The sequence below is a fragment of the Dreissena polymorpha genome, chromosome 9 (genome assembly GCF_020536995.1).
Source record: "Dreissena polymorpha isolate Duluth1 chromosome 9, UMN_Dpol_1.0, whole genome shotgun sequence".
NCBI classification, from domain to species: domain Eukaryota; kingdom Metazoa; phylum Mollusca; class Bivalvia; order Myida; family Dreissenidae; genus Dreissena; species Dreissena polymorpha.
This window is the reverse complement of record NC_068363.1, coordinates 63,768,702-63,788,264: the sequence shown is the minus strand read 5'-3', so window position 1 is coordinate 63,788,264 and position 19,563 is coordinate 63,768,702. Positions and strand designations below refer to the sequence as shown.

General features: G+C 33.3%; 1 long non-coding RNA gene across 1 annotated transcript in view; it reads right to left on the bottom strand.

Moving 5' to 3' along the window:
• LOC127844239 (uncharacterized) overlaps window positions 1–15,395 on the bottom strand; it is a 47,234-nt gene extending 31,839 nt beyond the window's left edge. Inside the window, exons 1-2 of the long non-coding RNA XR_008032638.1 lie at window positions 15,337–15,395; window positions 11,860–11,947 (exon numbers count right to left, since the gene is read on the bottom strand). This is a non-coding gene — a long non-coding RNA (uncharacterized LOC127844239). The remainder of the gene's footprint in view (window positions 1–11,859; window positions 11,948–15,336) is intronic.
• Between the last annotated feature and the right edge of the window lie 4,168 nt (window positions 15,396–19,563).

Genomic DNA, 19,563 nt, shown 5'->3' with positions numbered 1-19,563 from the left:
TCGTTACAAAAAAGAATCTTCTTAGCAAAAATCCAGTTTAGACATAAAGCGTTGTCCCTGATTAGCGCAGTCCGCACAGGCTTATCAGGGACGACACTTTACACGCATGCATTTAACCCATTTTCACAGAGCACGGCCTATATTATTTCCGTTATTAGTTATTTAGCATGTTCAATATATTTATATAGGGGTATTTTCCATTTCCATAGAAAATGGACAAAGTAAATGGCGTGTTTAATCTAGAAATATTATTATTTGTTATTTATATTATTCAATGCAAACATAATGCATTTAAAATGACTATATGAACAGACTCTCTTTAAAAATATTCCCGCAGTAGCCGCTGGTCGCTTAAAACGTCCCTTTTTTGATGGAGAGTAAGTTGGTTCCTTTTTCCTAGTTCCTTATTCCTTATTCGAATAAGGAATAAGGAACAGTTCCTTATTCCTTATTCACGATTTCTTATTCGAATAAGGAATAAGTAACAGTTCCTTATTCCTTATTCACGCTTAACATATTTGACTAAGCTTTTTAAGAAAAATAATGCAATCAATTCTTAATTAAATCAAAACTAAATAACAAGAATACATTTAATTTGTGTATAACGATACATATTCATGTTTCTTCTTAGCGTTTTAATAGGATTTCCTGTATAACCCGAGCCGGCATTATCTACTTCGAATTCTAGCTTCAAATCAACCAAACTTATACTTATATACTTGTATACTTATTTAACGTTTATGTGATATAAAAATGCAATCTAGTACATTTCCTTATATTTGTTTTCATTAAAACTCCATTTCCTTTTTCGCGGCCGAATACGGAAAAGGGAACCAGTTCCTTATTCCTTATTCATTCCTTATAAGGAGCCTGCATTTTCTTACTTAAACATCAATGACATTGATAAAAATTGTTCAACATATACATGAACATCATTATATACATGTATATACATAGGTAGGATATTTAAAATACATATATCAATACATTTCTACTAAGTTTTAAGTAATGATAAACCAGTTCCTTTTTCAGTTTGAATAAGGAATAAGGAACTGCTTCCATATTCCTTATTGAAATCGAATAAGGAACTGGAATGTTCTTAATATAAATGATAAATCAAAATCGAATAAGGAACGGCATTTTCTTACTAAACAAAAACATAAATAGGAATCAAAGAGATCAATAAATCAATGAAAATCACTGTAAATATAGGTTGGGTATAACACATATTTATTGAGGTACATTTCTACTTATTTTAGTTTACTTATAACCCAGTTCCTTATTCGATTTCAATGAGGAATAAGGAACTGATTCCTTATTCCTTATTCAAATCGAATAAGGAACTGCCATTTTCTTGCCAAAAAAGATGAATTAAAGTGAACCAAAAAGCTCAATACATCAATGAAAATCATTATTAATGTAGATTGGGCATCAAAAATATGTATTATAGTACATGTCTTCTTTTTTTTATTTAATTTTAGCCTAGTACCGTACATGTCTACTTTTTTTATTTAATTATAGCCTAGTTCCTTATTCGGTTTGAATAAGGAATAAGGAACTGATTCCTTATTCCTTATTCAAATCGAATAAGGAACTGGCGATTTCTTAATTAAAAATAAGTGAAAATGAATCACTGAGATCAACAAATCATGAAAACCACTGTTAATGTAGGTTTGGTATATCAAAATAGCTATTGAAGTACATTTCTACTTAGTTTCATTTAATTATAACCCAGTTCCTTATTCGATACTCAGCTATCGGATAGTCTTGGAAGAAGGTAAGGTCCAGATAAAACTTCAAAAAATGTATCAGAGATATAAATTAAAAAAAAAACTCACATTTAACATAGCCAATTATTACGAATATAAAGCTGCGCTATGATAGAATGATCCGAATTAAAGTATCCGAAATTATGACCTCTGAATAAGGAATTAGTAATAAGTTAGTTCCTTATTCGGAAGCCCGTATTTCGGACAATCGCTTTCAGATATTTTATTTTTTAGATGTGTGTGTGTGTGTTATTTAAGCTTGATTATGTTATATGGATGTATTCTGTCACATTTCTATTGTATATTCTATTTTACGAAATACGCTGAAAACAAATATTATTAAGACGATATTAAGGAAATGGCATTGTTCTACTCAAACATAAATTAAAATTTACCAAAGAATAATAAATGTCAATGAAATGATGGTACATGTAAAAATATATTTATTGAAATACATTGCTGCTTAGTTTTATTTAATGAGAATCCAGTTCCTTATTCGGTTTGAAATAGGAATAAGGAACTGGCTCCTTATTCCTTATTCAAATCAAATAAGGAACTGGCGATTTCTTAATAAAAAAATAAATGAAAATGAACCAAAGAGACCAATAAATCAATGGCAATCATTGTTTTTACGTTGTGTATCCAAAACATTAACTGCAGTACATTTCTACTTTTTATTTATTTAATTATAATCCAGTTCCTTATTCGATTTCAATAAGGAATAAGGAACTGGTTCCTTATTCCTTATTCAAATCGAATAAGGAACTGCCATTTTCTTACAAAAAACAACAACAATAAATCAATAAAAATCATTGTAAATGTAGGTTGGGTATCGCACATATGTATTCTTGTACATTTCTACCTAGTTTTTATGTGTAATGATGACCAGTTCCTTTTTCGCGGGTGAAAAATGACAAAGTAACCAGCTGCACTAACTCGGAAAAATAGGACTGGTAACCACCGATACCAGCGCCATTTTGTCGCGTCCCACGATCTTTTATTGTGTGCCATTATTGAAGGTCGCCGAGTGTACGGATGCATCCAAGATCGGGAAGACGCGTTTTCGGAGATATAAAATGCATTTTAATATATAAACACTCAATAAAAGCTTGTATACGCATTTGTTTTTTATGGAAAAAAATACGTAGGCATCTCGATGAAACTTTCCATACTACTAGAGGCACCTGGCCGCTGCTTCCGGTGCATTATCGCCTGTATGTTGACGTCAGAGACGTCGAAAAGACGACAACGATGTACGAAATATTGGCATTCGGTACGAATACAGAGCGCAACTGTGACGCTAAGATCTGCGAGGGACTGTTTACCATCGAGGCCATCGCCGTTTTGTAGATCCCACGGACGTTTTGTAGATCCCACGGCCATTAATCGTGTGACGAGGTTGAAAGTCGCCGGATGTATCGTTGGTCTGCATGAGCGAGAAAACGCGTATTCGCACTAAAACAAATCTACGAAGAAAACACTAGTACAGCTAGTATTCGCGCAGGTGTTTGAATATTAAATAAAATAAAATATTCAGGCCTCTCAATTAAACTTTACAGTCGACTAGTGCTTCCGGTGCAGTCTTGCTTTAATGGTGACGTGTTGAAATCCCTTTAAATCCTTAATCATATCCCTTCGTAACCGTTAACGTATGAGGACGGAATGAGCTATCTAAAACATGCATAGTAATGAGATATCGTATAGTCTTGGCCCAAGGTAAGGGTCAGATAGAACGTAAAGAACTGTATCAGAGATATAAATAAAAATCTTACATTAAACATAGACAATAATAACGAATATAAAGGATGCGGTATGCGAGAATGATCCGAATGTAAGTATCCGAAAGTATAGCCTCCGAATAAGGAATTGAGTAATAAGTTAGTTTCTTATTCGGAAGCCTGTATTTCAGACGATCACTTTCGGATTTTTTTATTTTTTAGATGTTGTGTGTGTTATTTAAGCTTGATTATGTTATATGGATGGATTCTGTCACATTTCTATTGTATATTATATTTGACGATACACGCTGAAAACAATTATTATGAAGACTGTAATAAAGAAATGGAATTGTCTTACTCAAACATAAATTGAAATTAACCAAAGAATACTAATTGTGATAAAAAAACATGGTATATGTAGGTTCGAAAATAAAAATATTTATTGCAATATATTGGCACTGAGTTTTATTTAATAAAAACCCAGTTCCTTATTCGGTTTGAATAAGGAATAAGGAACTGGTTCCTTGTTCCTTATTCAAATCGAATAAGGAACTGGCATTTTCTTATTAAACAACTTAATTCAAATGACCCAAAGAAACTAATAAATCAATGAAAAGTATTTAAATGTAGGTTGGGTATCAAAAACTGTAATTGCAGTACATCTGTTCTTCGTTTTTTGTAATGATATCCCAGTTCCTTATTCGGTTTGAATAGGGAATAAGAAACTGGTCCCTTATTCCTTATTCAAATCGAATAAGGAACTAGCATTTCCTTGCTTATTGAATCAATTAAAACGAACCAAAGAGACCAATTTATCAATGAAAATCATTGTTTATATAGGTTGGGTATCAAAATATGTAAGGCATTACATTTCTTCTTCGGTTTTTGTTAAATGATAACCCAGATCTTTTTTTGCTACCGAATAAGGAAAAAGTAACCAGTTGGACTTACATCGCAAAAATAGGACTGGTTATCAAAAAGACCAGCGCCATTCTTTTGGTTCTCGCGACTGGCATTTTCTTATTAAACAACTTAATTTAAATGAACCAAAGAAACCAATAAATCAGTGAAAAGCATTTTATATTTAGGTTGGGTATCAAAAACTTGAATTGCAGAACATCTGTACTTAGTTTTATATAATGATATCCCAGTTCCTTATTCGGTTTGAATAGGGAATAAGGAACTGGTTCCTTATTCCTTATTCAAATCGAATAAGGAACTGGCATTTCCTTGCTAAACAAACCAATTAAAATGAACCAAAGAGACCAATTAATCAATGAAAATCGTTGTAAATATAGGTCGCGTATCAAAATATGTATTGCAGAACATTTCTTCTTCGGTTTTTGTTAAATGATAAGCCAGTTCCTTTTTTTGCTTCCGAGTAAGGAAAAGTAACCAGTTGGACTAACATCGGAAAAATAGGACTGGTTATCAAATAGACGAGCGCCATTTTTTTTTGGTTCTCGCAACCTTTATTTTCCGCGCCAATGTTTAAGGTCACCGGATATACCGTTGGCTTCAAGATCGAGATAACGCGTTTTCAGTGATAGAAAATCTATTTAATTAGAAAAACACTCAATAAGAGCTTGAGAACGCATTTGTCTTTAAATTGAATAAAAACACGGAGGCATTCCTACGAAACTTTCCAGACTACAAGAGGCATCTGGGCCGCTCCTCCCGGTGCATACATTTTTTATGGTGACGTCAGTGATGTCGCACTGACGACAACGCTGTTCGCAATTTTGGCATTCTGTTCGAATACAGAGCGCAACTGTTAAGCTAAAAACGGCGAAGGACTCTCAACCATTGAGACTATCGCCGTTCTTTAGATACCTCGGTCAATAATCGTGTGCCGAGGTTGAAGGTCGCCGTATTTACCGTTGGTTTGCACGAGCGAGAAAACGCGTATTCGCATTTAAACAAATCTATGAAGAAAAAACACTATAACAGCAAGTTTGCGCGCAGGTGTTCGAATGTTAAATAAAATAAAATGTTGAGGCATCTCGATTGAACTTTCCAGTCTACTAGAGACACCTGGACCGCTGCTTCCGGTGCAGTCTTGCTTGTATGGTGACGTGTTGAAATCTCTTTGCATCGTTAATAATATCCCTTCGTATTCGTTTACGTATGAGAACGGAATGGGATGTCTAAAACATGCTTTGTAATGAGATACCGTATAGTCTTGGCAAAAGGAAGGGGTCACATAAAACTTCAAGAACTGTATCAGAGATAGAATAAAAAATCTTACAATAAACATAGCCAATAATAACGAACATAAAGCTGCGCTCTGCAAGAATGATCCGAATGTAATTATCCGAAGTTAAAGCATCTGAATAAGGAATTGAGTAATAAGTTAGTTCCTTATTCGGAAGCCTATATTCCGAACGGTCACTTTCGGATATTTATTTTTTTAGATGCTGTGTGTGTAATTTAAGCTTGCTTATGTAATATGGATGTATTCTGTCACATTTCTATTTTATATTCTATTTGACGATACTGAAAACAAGTATTATGAAGACGATAATAAGGAAATGGCATCTTCTTACTCAAACATAAATTAAAATAAACCAAAGAATACTAAATGTCAAAGAAAATCAAGGTATAAAGATGAAGGTTGGAAATAAAAAAATATATATTTATTGCAATTCATTGCTACTGAGTTCTATTTAATGATAGCCTAGTTCATTATTCAGTTTGAATAATGAATAAGGAAATGGCTCCTTTTTCCTTATTCAAATCGAATAATAAAGGAAGTGGCATTTTTTAAATAAAAAATACAAATAAAATGAACCAAAGAAGCCAATAAATCAATGAAAAGCATTTAAAATGTAGGTTAGGTATCAAAATCATTAATTGCAGTACATTTCTACTAAGTTTAATTTAATGATAACCCATTTGCTTACTCGGTTCGAATACAGAGTGAAACTGTTACGCTAAGAACGGCGAAAAACTGTTCACCATCGAGGCCATTTCCGTTTTGTAGATCCTTTATTTTGCTATCCACACTTCATCCGAAACAATTAAACATTTTTGTTTGTGACCAATCATTTTCCTTTATATTTTACTGTTGTTTATTGGAAAATATAATTGATTTAAAATGGGTACGTCACAGTGTCAATCACACAGTACATCGTTGTGAAAGTAAATTGACATTTTGTTAGTTGGTTATATAAGCAAATCAATAGACGTTATTAAAACATGTTTCGTTTTCTATTCTAACTGTAATTGGCAGATACTAGATAATAACTTATTAACCACCTCGAACAACCTTGGCTCGTCTCTGCTTTGCTTTTACACCTGAGAACTAAACTTCATTTACTACTTGCGTATTTGATACCACTTCTGTATTCCAGAAACACACATTCGGATGGTCGATACCTAAGCCAGCTATAAATAAAGAGTCGAAATGGTTACGGTCATTGACATGGACTTTGTCCCTTATTCATGTTAAGAAATAACTGATTAAGAGTTGTTTATTTACTCTCTGAAGTTGACGGAAGAACTAACGTGAAAAAAAGAGAATCATACTAAAAAGGTGAAAGCAAATAAAATGATTCCAAAACAGATTTGGTATATGTTTACTGTTAAAGTAAGCATACCCCGATCGGTGTTGAACAATTTTGATCATTTTCATTGATGTTTAAGTAAGAAAATGACGTTCCTTATTCGATTTTGATTTATTATTTATAGTTAGTACATTCCAGTTCCTTAGTCGATTTCAATAAGGAATAAGGAACCAGTTCCTTATTCCTTATTCAAACTGAATAAGGAACTGGTTTATCATTACTTAAAACTTAGTAGAAATGTATTGCAATGCGTATTTTAAATATCCAACCTATGTATACACATGTATAAAAGGATATTCATTTTTATGTTGAACAATTTTGATCATTTTCATAGATGTTTAAGTAAGAAAATGCCGTTCCTTATTCGATTTTGAATTATTATTTATAGTAAGTACATTCCAGTTCCTTATTCGATTTCAATAAGGAATAAGGAACCAGTTCCTTATTCCTTATTCAAACTGAATAAGGAACTGGTTTATCATTACTTAAAACTTAGTAGAAATGTATTGCAATGCGTATTTTAAATATCCAACCTATGTATACACATGTATATAATGATATTCATTTATATGTTGAACAATTTTGATCATTTTCATTGATGTTTAAGTAAGAAAATGCCGTTCCTTATTCGATTTTGATTTATTATTTATAGTAAGAACATTCCAGTTCCTTATTCGATTTCAATAAGGAATAAGGAACCAGTTCCTTATTCCTTATTCAAACTGAATAAGGAACTGGTTTATCATTACTTAAAACTTAGTAGAAATGTATTGCAATACGTATTTTAAATATCCAACCTATGTATACACATGTATATAATGATATTCATTTATATGTTGAACATTTTGGATCATTTTCATTGATGTTTAAGTAAGAAAATGCCGTTCCTTATTCGATTTTGATTTATTATTTATAGTAAGTACATTCCAGTTCCTTATTCGATTTCAATAAGGAATAAGGAACCAGTTCCTTATTCCTTATTCAAACTGAATAAGGAACTGGTTTATCATTACTTAAAACTTAGTAGAAATGTATTGCAATGCGTATTTTAAATATCCAACCTATGTATACACATGTATATAATGATGTTCATTTATATGTTGAACAATTTTGATCATTTTCATTGATGTTTAAGTAAAAAAATGCAGGTTCCTTATTCGGCTTGAATACGGAATAAGGAACTGGTTCCTGTTTCCTTATTCGGCCGCGAAAAAGGAAATTGAGTTTAAATGAAAACAAAAATTAGGAAATGTACTAGATTGCATTTTTATATCACATAAATGTTAAATAAGTATACAGGCTTAAGGTTTGGTTGATTTGAAGTTAGAATTCGAAGTAGATAATGCCGGCTCGGGTTATTCAAAAAATCCTATTAAAACGCTGAGAAGAAACATGAATATGTATCGTTATACACAAATTAAATGTATTCTTGTTATTTAGCTTTGATTTAATTGAGAATTGTTTGCATTATTTTTCTTAAAAAGCTTAGTAAAATATGTTAAGCGTGAATAAGGAATAAGGAACCGTTATTTATTCCTTATTCGAATAAGGAATCGTGAATAAGGAATAAGGAACTGTTCCTTATTCCTTATTCGAATAAGGAATAAGGAACTAGGAAAAAGGAACCAACTTACTCTCCATCCTTTTTTGATCAACAAACATGATGAAACGCCATTTGTATTACAAGCTTATTTTTATTCAAATGTTAATTGACACTAAAATCTCAACTGGATAATTGGTTAAATCGGTTACGCACTTTAAAGGGGCCTTTTCACAGATTTTGGCATTTTTTTAACTTATTCATTAAATGCTTTATATTGATACATGTAAACATTGGATCGTAAAAGCTCCAGTAAAAAATCAAGAAAAAAAATTAAAAAAGGGAAAAGAACATTGCCCGGAGCAGGTTTCGAACCAGTGACCCCTGGAGTCCTGCTAGAGTCCTGAAGTAAAAACGCTGTAGCCTACTGAGCTATTCCGCCGAGTACACATTCTTGACGTAGTTTATACCTTATATAAGCAATCTTCGTAGTTTCACAAAATTTAACGACAAAAACAGAACTCTCCAAATTATTCAATCGTTTCGCGTTGCAACGCTTTATAATTTTTAGGTTTTAAAATCGTCAAAAGATGCATATAATGGCTATATTAGAGCATGGTTAATGTTCAGTATTACTGTTTCCTCACAAATATCATAACTAAAACGAAAACTTACGAATCTGAAACAACTTTTTTCAATTTTGTCAATTTACCAAAGCGTGAAAAGATCCCTTTAATTGATTTAAAATACTAACCGAGATTTGTATTGCGTTTTGTTACGTACTGGGCCGATTTTTAATGCGTTTTTTTTCCATGCGTAAATACGCAGATACGCTTCTTATCTGGAGCTCCGGCTAGGCTTAAACTGATTACATAATTTATCACGAAACGATAAAACCTAAATACAATTAGTCTTCTTTACATTGAGGTGCTTTCTATGTTCTATAATTATCATTTTATCCTGTCACATGCCTTTAAATCAGCCCGAAAACCAGGTAACCTAATATCCCAAAAGATATTAGGCTAGATGACCACGTGATCTCGAATATCCGTTAGTAGCTCTCCGCGCATGCGCATGCCTGTACTATTTCCTTTTAATAAGATATACTTTATTTCAATAAAAAAAAATAAAAAAAATGTAAAGTACTGTTTGTTTAAACATTATTGTTTTAACAGCATAATTTAGTCTTTGTGTATTGAATTAATAACGATTGACTCGATTTGAATGTTGTTTAGCAAGATGGAAGCTAGCCTTAGCGTTTTGCATGACGTGACGTCACAATTTTTTTGTTCAAGTGTTTTTTTCCCATATTAAATATTTAAACACAAAATATCGAAAACAAGATATTTTAGAAACATTTCAACGAATGTTGTAAATGTGACAGGATAAGTAGAATAATAGGTTGGTGATGTGGATGGAGAATGGTTATCTGGCTCGTCGGAGGATCTTATCGGGTGAGCCGAACTTCCTCCGACTTGCCAGATAACCATTCTCCATCCACGTCACCAACCTATTATTCTCTATGTAGCCACATGTTTCTTTAAACTGAGTCAGCGGTTGCTGTGTATCATGTACATGTAAGATGCGTATAAAAGATTGCACCTTAATGCAGTGTGTTATTATTATTAGTATTACCGACCCAAACAAGGTTGGATTATAATTAACTATCAACGAAAGCTATACTAGTATATAGTTCATTGCGCTTTTCAAAGTCACTAAAACTGAAATATGCTTAATTCTGCGAATTTGGTTAACTTACAAGTAATTTTCCTTCCGGCATGTATCATCTTGTTTACATAATGCTGCGAAGTCATAAAAATATACATGAGCAATCCATTTGACAGACTTGATAAATACTAGCACGCTATCTTTGTGAATTAATGCACACATGCCGGAGTTGTCAACATATAGATTTCCATTTTAGCCTCGCTTCAGTTATAACGGAGAACCCAATTTTCCAAAATTTAAATTTTACCGGTATTTTGGTAAATTTCGCGTATAATTAAGTGTCTTTCCGTGTAATGTGATTTGTGCTATAAACCCAGATTGTGAATATATGAGTATGAGTATTCTGCGCAATTTGTCTGATCTCACATGGATGATCATGTACAAGGATCCAGGAATGTGAAACTTACAGGGTTCGCTATAATGCATACGTTGCCCTATATAGCTGGTAATATGTGTTTTTTTGACACATTCATTATGTGAAACTCAGATATTGTGTTTCAACATGCTTCTACGTTTTTATTTAAGATTGGATTGAAATCAGGATCAATATCTTCTAAACATACAGTGTTTCGTGGAAATCTTGTTTGGTGAAATTTTCGATTAATTATGAGTTATGAATCACATCTTGGATTAAATCCCTATATGAAACTGCCTCGTAGGCGGTCACTAAGTTTACACCCGAGACCCTCCTGTCTGCTGGTGTTGTGTAGATTCTTATGTGTCTCGACTTTCTACCCTTATCGTTGATGACATGTATTGTATTTTTATCTTTGCTCCAAATTGATTGATTGATTCACACTCTGAGCTGTCTTTATCCGGCGTTTGGGGGAAATGTTAATATTTATCTTTGAATGACACATTCTAGAATTAAAAAAAAAGTAGTATTTTTTTATACAGTCGGCCTTGAAATTTATGTTGATACCATCCACTCAATCACTATTAAAGGGACTTGTTCACAGATTATCGTACTGAATATTTTACAGACAGATCAACAATATTTTAAATCGGCTTAACTGATCATATTAGCAAGACAAAAAATACATGTATTATGAAAAAAATACGTCATGGGGTTTCGAACACGGGACCTTTGGCCACAGATGCCAAAGATATGTTGCTACCACTGTGCCACGGAGGCTTATATAATGTAATTATATAAAATTAATTAAATTATTAAAGTAAGTTCTACACGTTTTATCGAGGAAAACGTTAACACCGCTTTATTATTTTACTAATTTCGAATTAGCTCATTTTATCGAGGAAGGCGTTACAAACGCTTAATTATTTTACTAATTTCGAACGAGGATTATTTAATTAATGAACCATTATATTACACATGTTTCTTAGCCAGGCGTGTTATTTTGCTGGTTTCATATAATGTTTACATTATCTTTAAATCCAGCACAATCATTTGAAAAAAATGTACCAAACTGTGAATAAGTCCCTTTTCTTAACACAGTTGTGTATTTTGACAATGACCGGGCTCTCGTCTATGTTTTTTTAATGGTTATGAATTAATGAAGAAATTATCAGAAACGTACCTGAAGCGATGGGTTGTTGACAGCCGATTGTCCCACACATAGCCGAAAAAGTCACGTGGTACAGGCACCGTGGGTCCATGCAAGGTATCTACATGCCAAACATATAAGAGATCGGTAAAATATTGAAGGTACTATGAGAAACTGTAACAAAAGTGTGACGAAAAATCTATTTTTAGCCTCGGTGACCTTGACCTTGACCCAAGTGAAATCAACCTCATAAAAATGAAGAGGTCCATACAAGGTACCTACTTGCCAAATATGAAAGAGATCGGTAAAGTATTGAAGGTGCTATGAGAAACTGTCACAAAAGTGTGACGGTAGTAAGGACAAACTGGCAACTATATGCTCCCCGAAAATTTTCGGGGAGCATAAGAAGAGTTCAAAATAGAAATGGCCCAACAATACTTAGTCACGACTACAAAACTGTTCAAAAAAGGCGCAACAATACTCCCGACTACAAAACTTTCCAAAACAGAATGCACAACAATACTCTCTTCTACAGATCTGTTAAAAAAGAATTCGCCATAATACTCACGACTAAAAAACTGTTAAGACAATCGTTGTGTAAACGTTGTTAGTGATTTATCCAAAGACCTTTCTATCACCCCAACTATAGACTAGCCTTTCCGCGTAAATACCGGTACACTGGTCTATAATATTTATGATTCGACAGATTAACTATTTTAAAACACAAAATGGTGTCAAAGTTCACGCAAATATTTCCATTCGTTATTCCTAAATAACATTTTATAAAAATGTGCGATTAAAAAATGGCAAGTGTTTATAGTAGGGCCTGGACGTCTGACGACATGCAATATGATTGGTTGATAAATAATTATTAAGTTTGGCGGAAAATTGAAGATATGAGAGAGAGAGTTTAAGTCACATGATACATAATGACCCTAACCCTTATTTGATCTATAACCACGCCTTCTCAGGTCAACATCTTCAGTGAACGAATGCTTTTAAAAAGACACAAAGCTCTCCGAATGGCTCAATACAACATAAACTTATACCTGTCGATCGCGAATACGCGATTTACAATTATCATACTATACAGCAATTATTATAATTCCCATTTTGTTATTATCAACTAAACAAATAAATAATAACATAGGAAAAGGTGTTTTCATTCAAAATAATGCTCTTTATACATAGATTGTGTTAGATGTTATTTTAAGAGCGGTGTAAACACTTTTAACTAGAAATAGATCATCTTTGTTGCGTCATTAACCTTCGCCTCTTATGACTGCGATTCACATTTATATCAAGGACACTTTATACGATATCTGTGGAAGACCAGTGATTTAGTTCCTGTTATAAACGCACAAGAACGCCGATAACAGTTTATGAGCCTATAAGCCCGTTTTCGTGGTACATTACCAATCCCCAATGTATCGCGCATGTTAATATATAACACCAATAACTACGGCAATTTATATCACTTTACCGCCGCAAAAGGCGGATATTCTGACGCCCGGGTGCAATTTTATCTAACAAGTCCACACTCAAATTTAGGTCATCAGGAAATTAAGCAATAACGTTTAGATTTCTTAATTCAATCAATATTTGTTGACTGGGTTTGTTTACTAAATAAGCGAGGAAACGGCCAGAATAAAACCATATAATTCCTCTGACATATATGTATTAACTATTAAATCTTAATGATGCTGAAAGAACATACTGATTAATTTAGTCACCAACGAAGAGTTGAAACGACAGTTTGGCAAAATGACAATTAAAACAAGAGCACCGCATAACGGGTGCCAACGCTCGGCTGCGGATGCAGTTTTGAATAAATGAAAGATTGTCAGAATCACATTGACCTTGACCTTTGACCTAGTGACCCAAAAATGGGTGTGGCGTGTAGAACTCATCAAGGTGCATCTACATATGAAGTTTCAAAGTTGTATGTGGGAGCACTTTGATTTTAGAGATAAATGTCAAGGTTTTAGCACGACGTGGACGGCAGACGGCAGACGGCGGACGGCAGATGCCGGACGGTGGACGACGATCTGGCTATTACAATACCTCGGGTTTTCTCCGAAAACAGCCGAGCTAAAAATCATAGATTCTTACAAAACTGTGTTCAGATTAAATGCAGAACTGACGGGAACATTCTTGCATACCACACATAGCATTTCAAAAATGTGCCCCACACATAGCATTATTGCATTTTATACACAGACTCCGAATCAGATGTATATGCGCAAACATACAATATATGTAGCTTCTCTATGAAGAATTACAATGTCCGCCCTATTTTTAAACCTTCAACAATATTATAATGAACGTTTTTGTTGATTGAATAACAAATATACCACACATATCATTTCACTTTGTGTGTTTTCAAACACGCGGTTGCACTTTTTGGAAAAAATACTTAATTAATTTTGCGAGAATGGTATCAGCATACATTTTAAGGCCGACTGTATTAAAAAAACACTTATTGTTTGTTGTATTGGAGAATGTGTCATATTTATTACGTAAGCCTTTTAAAGATAAATATCAAAATTTCCCCTAAACGCCAGATAAAGACAGCTCAGATTGTGAATCCCACCGTTGGAGCATATATAAAAATACAAAACCTGTCATCACCGATAAGATTAGAAAGTCGAGACACATAAGAATCTACACAATACCAGAAGACAGGAGGGCCCCGGGTGCAAACTTAGTGACCGCCTACCAAACGAGGCAGTTTCATAAAGAGATTTAGTTTAAACCTATTTATTTTAGCTCGATTGCATCGAAAGCTTATATAAACGCTCTCGAATCAATTTTCTGGGTCTGGAACCAGTACTTGGTGTCTTTAGGGGGGATCAACGCTACAACGGTGGGGATCGAACCCGTGACCTCCCGGTCGCTAGGTAGAAACCATATCCATTTCACGACGGCGACCTTAAAGAGATTTAATCTGAGATGAGATTGATAACTCATAATTAATCGAAAATTTAACAGAACAAGATTTCCACGAAACACTGTATGATAAGCAGATATTTATCCTGATTTCAAACCAATCTAAAATAAAGCGTGAAAACATGTTTAAACACATTATCTGAGTTGCACATATGATTGTGTCATTTTTGACGATGCTGCGAAGAAGCTCGTCTAAGTTATCATACCATGAAAAAATTCTTCACAACGGAGACCTATGTAAAAGACCGAGCCAGTCCAATTGAGATAGCTCGATTTTTCTAATCGGCATACCTCGCTGATTATCATTGATAAAGGTAAAATTAGCTCAGCTATAAATGGCACAGCACATTCTGGGAAAAAGATTTAATAATAGTTTGAAAACGTTAATTTTAAATCAGTTATATTCAATCCATTATATGTTTATAGATCAATGAAACAACTATGAATTTTCTGTATTGTATTTGACATTTGTAGTGATTCTGTAAATAAATTGCGAATGAAAACGTGTATAATTAACGTTTAACGCGATCATGAGTGAAAAGAAAACGAATTATTTCAAACCTGCCATTTGTAAACGTTGTAGCGAGTATGGTATATAAACAGCATAATAGCCTTATAATATGTATGAAACTCGCTCTAATGCTTGCGTTCTCATTTTGCATATTAAATAAACTTTTCAAACAGAAATTACAAAAAACAAAAGCCACATCAGTGCACATACTATGTTTGATAATTCATTCGTTTGTTGGATATTATTTGCTGTTTTAAACACATATAGGTTCATAGGAGATTTAGTCAGCCTTACCATGTGTTCATGGGCGAACTCACGTATTCATATGTGCTCATACCTACTTTCGGGAATTATCGTTAAATTAAGGCCGTACATAACGAACAAACATGCCCAAGCTTACTGGTCGTGTACGTAATTCCGGCCACTTTTGGTGTTTTTATTTAAATTCTCACGCTGAAGAATTGGGATCGGAATAAAATTTCACATCAATAATCCTGGGTTCACAACTCATCTTATGTGTATGTTTTATTCGGATGGGGCGACTGGAATAGACCCAAGTTCTCCAAATTAAACACCATATAAATCGTCCATTTTTCTGTGTCAATTGTCCAATTCATTCTTCATACTTAAACTATTCATGTTTATTACATTCCATGGGTTAAGGCAAACGTATATGGTCAACAATGATGCATGTTCCAACAACTTAATCATAAAGTTATTGTTTCTATCTCCATTTGAAACTGACCCTTTAAATATGAAAAATGGCGGAAATCAATCTTTTCAACGTTCCTCTGCAGTTGGTTTGATTTCTTTGTGTGGTTTTAGTTGTTCGCGCAGCCGACAGCTAATGTTACTGCAATAAAATTCAAGTCGGTCTACTCTTAACTACGCTAGGAGCGTCTGCTCTACAACGCTAGGAACGATAACCACCGTATCTGCCTGTTTATACTTCACCACTGGTACACTGCAGATAGCGAGTGTGTGTATGTAATCAATAGTGTTTAACAGCTTATGCGACGACATTGGCCAGACTAGTGTTTAACAGCTTGTGCGGCGACATTGGTCACTTTATCATTAAAATATGTACATATTGGCTGCTTTCAGAGAAAACGGGGCTTAATGCATGTCAAATAAGATTAGCTTGTGCACACTGATTAGCATGTGCAATACGCAAAAGCTAATCAAGGACGACACTTTCTGATTTTATGGTGATTTTCGTGTAAAGAAAGTCTCTGTTACTGGGATGACAATAAATGCATATGCATTAAGCCCTGTTTTCCCACAATGAAGCTTAAATTATTTTTTATTAATGGTTTGAGAAAAAAAACACATCTCGACCTGTGCTTTAAGACACACTCTTTATAAATTTGAATGGGCAGCATTTATTTCAAACTTGCGATATAAAAAGCTATAACATAATTTTGAAAACTGAGTTAAGGCCACAACAAATTGATGATTTGTTATACGGATTTTTGCTACCCAAAATTGGAGCGAGCGAGCGAAATAAAAATAAATTTATTTTTATTCTATTTTTTGTTAAATCACAGGCGAGCGAAAAGCGAAAAATAAAAATACATATATTGTCTATGTAAATTGATATATTTTGTCTAATATATGCATGATATCTGCAAAATACCATTACAAGATCATTGAGAAGTATTAATTGAGTTTAAGCCCTTATCAAATGTTTGTAAAAATATATAAAAAAAAGTCTCTAATAGCTGTTCTGCTCACTCACACGAGGTAGTGATTACTTAAAGTGTACATGGTACATGTAGTTTTCATTATCAAAGTTATATAAGAAGCTTAGTTTTCTGTCAATGATGGTTTAATAACATGACACAATAAATAATAAATTAAATATCAAGCATAAGCAGTGATTTTTCTTCGCGTCATGTTTTACAGCCTGTGCCATTTTGAATGGGGATAACGTGCGATAAACCATGAAATTGGGAATATTTAATAATATATATTATTATTATGATTATAGATAACAGTATTCCAATTGTTAATAAGTGCATGTTTAACTGCTTTCTGAAATGTATATTATAAAGTGCTAGGGCATTAAATTGCTGTATGATAAACTCAATAAACCCATTAAGTTTATTTAAAAAATGTGATTTATGTTTTGAAAATTTTGGCGAGACTTTTAAAAGAAAAAAGTTTCTTTTTGCGAAACAGCGTCTTTACCATTTTCAATTTGAACACAGCCTATAAGAGTCTGTAATTTGGGGCAAAAACACTGATACGAAATATCTCGAATTTGTATTAGTTCTAAATATAACAGGTTATGGTATTATACAATACTCGATGTGTTACTTTTGTTATTTTAACACTGTTAAATGAGAAATGAGAAGTTTAAGTTTTGTAAATTAAAAAAACAACAACTTCCTAATGAAAGAAAAATAAGAAATGGGTAGTAAAAGTTTTGTATTTTAATATAAAAAAGTCAACCAAATGCCAGTAAAGTTGTTCAGGTCAAGAAAGTGTCTTCACTTTCTTACTGATGTTAAATTATGTTTTAGGGGCATAATGTACACATTGCATTCAGCCATCAACAGTTTGAAATAGTAGATAGGTGGCTCGTACAATTTATATTATACTCGACATTTTTTGTCCAGTTCAACGGCGACCCTCCTTTGAATGTTAATTTTTAATATTTTAACTTAATCAATACCAACAAGTTTATTGCAGATTTTTACCAATCGAACGCATACCGGCGACATTTCATATACTGATGTTGTAAAACTTTTTCTGTCCTAGTAAACTATCATGCATATAAGAGTACATGCACCGTCATACGCTGGGATGATCTATACATGTAGGACTCGGACCATCATAGGATGAGGTGCTCTAGGCGGTCACACTGGTGTTGACCAGGACATACACTGGACATCAAAGAGACAGACCCATGTTTACTGAACTCAATTTGAACTGTGTTCCGTCGGAAGCGGACATGAATTTTTTGCTGCGGGCGCAAAATAAAAATAAAAATATTTTTATTTAGTTTTAAGATTTTTAGGTGCGGCGAATCCATCGAACATTTAATCAATTTGTTGTGGCCTAAGTCTAAGATTATGCAATAGCTAACAACGTCGGTTTCAGCGCTTTGATCCTTTTCCTGCATTTTCATTCTTCTGAGCATCATAAATATTATTAGTATTATTGCCTTTTGACTAATCCGGTTAAAGCCTTCAAGTACTTCGAGCATAGTATGTGTTGTATTTTAAGCTAGTATTAATTGGCATATTTGGTAATAAATATTTTATTTTAATGATGTTATAGGTAATGAATGAAAAACTATGTATTAAAACCTTAGATACGTAGATGAAAAACATCGTGTGGTGGTGTTAATACATTTTACTTACGTATACGACAGTAACCATTTGGTAAACCATAAAACATGTATGATAATTGAAGGAGAAGCGAGTTGAATTTATTTATATTTTCAAGACGTATTATTCAATCGCATGAATTAGCGGGGCAACAATTTTGATCGCCGATGACTTTGCGCGGAATTTAATTCAGTAGTTTTATGTGAAAATAAACTACTGAACATTAATCAAAAGATAAGTAGAATGCGTACTGTTATATGTGTTAATTGTTTTGTGGTTGTATTTTCTGGTTTAGGTGCCAACTTTGAAACGATCTTTTTTCTAATTTCAGTCGTTAAATTGCACGAAGAACATTGCTAACTTATTTTTGTGAAGTATTGATGAGGCCGTGTTCTACATTATGTAGCGACTTTAAAGGGATCTTTTCACGCTTTGGCAAATTGACAAAATTGAAAAAAGTTGTTTCAGATTCGCAAATTTTCGTTTTAGTTATGATATTTGTGAGGAAACAGTAATACTGAACATTTACCATGGTCTAATATAGCCATTATATGCATCTTTTGACGATTTTAAAACCTAAAAATTATAAAGCGTTGCAACGCGAAACGATTGAATAATTTGGAGAGTTCTGTTGTTGTCGTTAAATTTTGTGAAACTACGAAGATTGCTTATATAAGGTATAAAATACATCAATTAAGTGTACTCGGCGGAATAGCTCAGTAGGCTAAAGCGTTTTTACTTCAGGACTCTGGCAGGACTCCAGGGGTCACTGGTTCGAAACCTGGTCCGGGCAATGTTCTTTTCCTTTTTTTAATTTTATTCTTGATTTTTTACTGGAGCTTTTACGATCCAATGTTTACATTTATCGATATAAAGCATTTAATGAATAAGTTAAAAAATGCCAAAATCTGTGAAAAGGCACCTTTAATCCCCATGCACTCT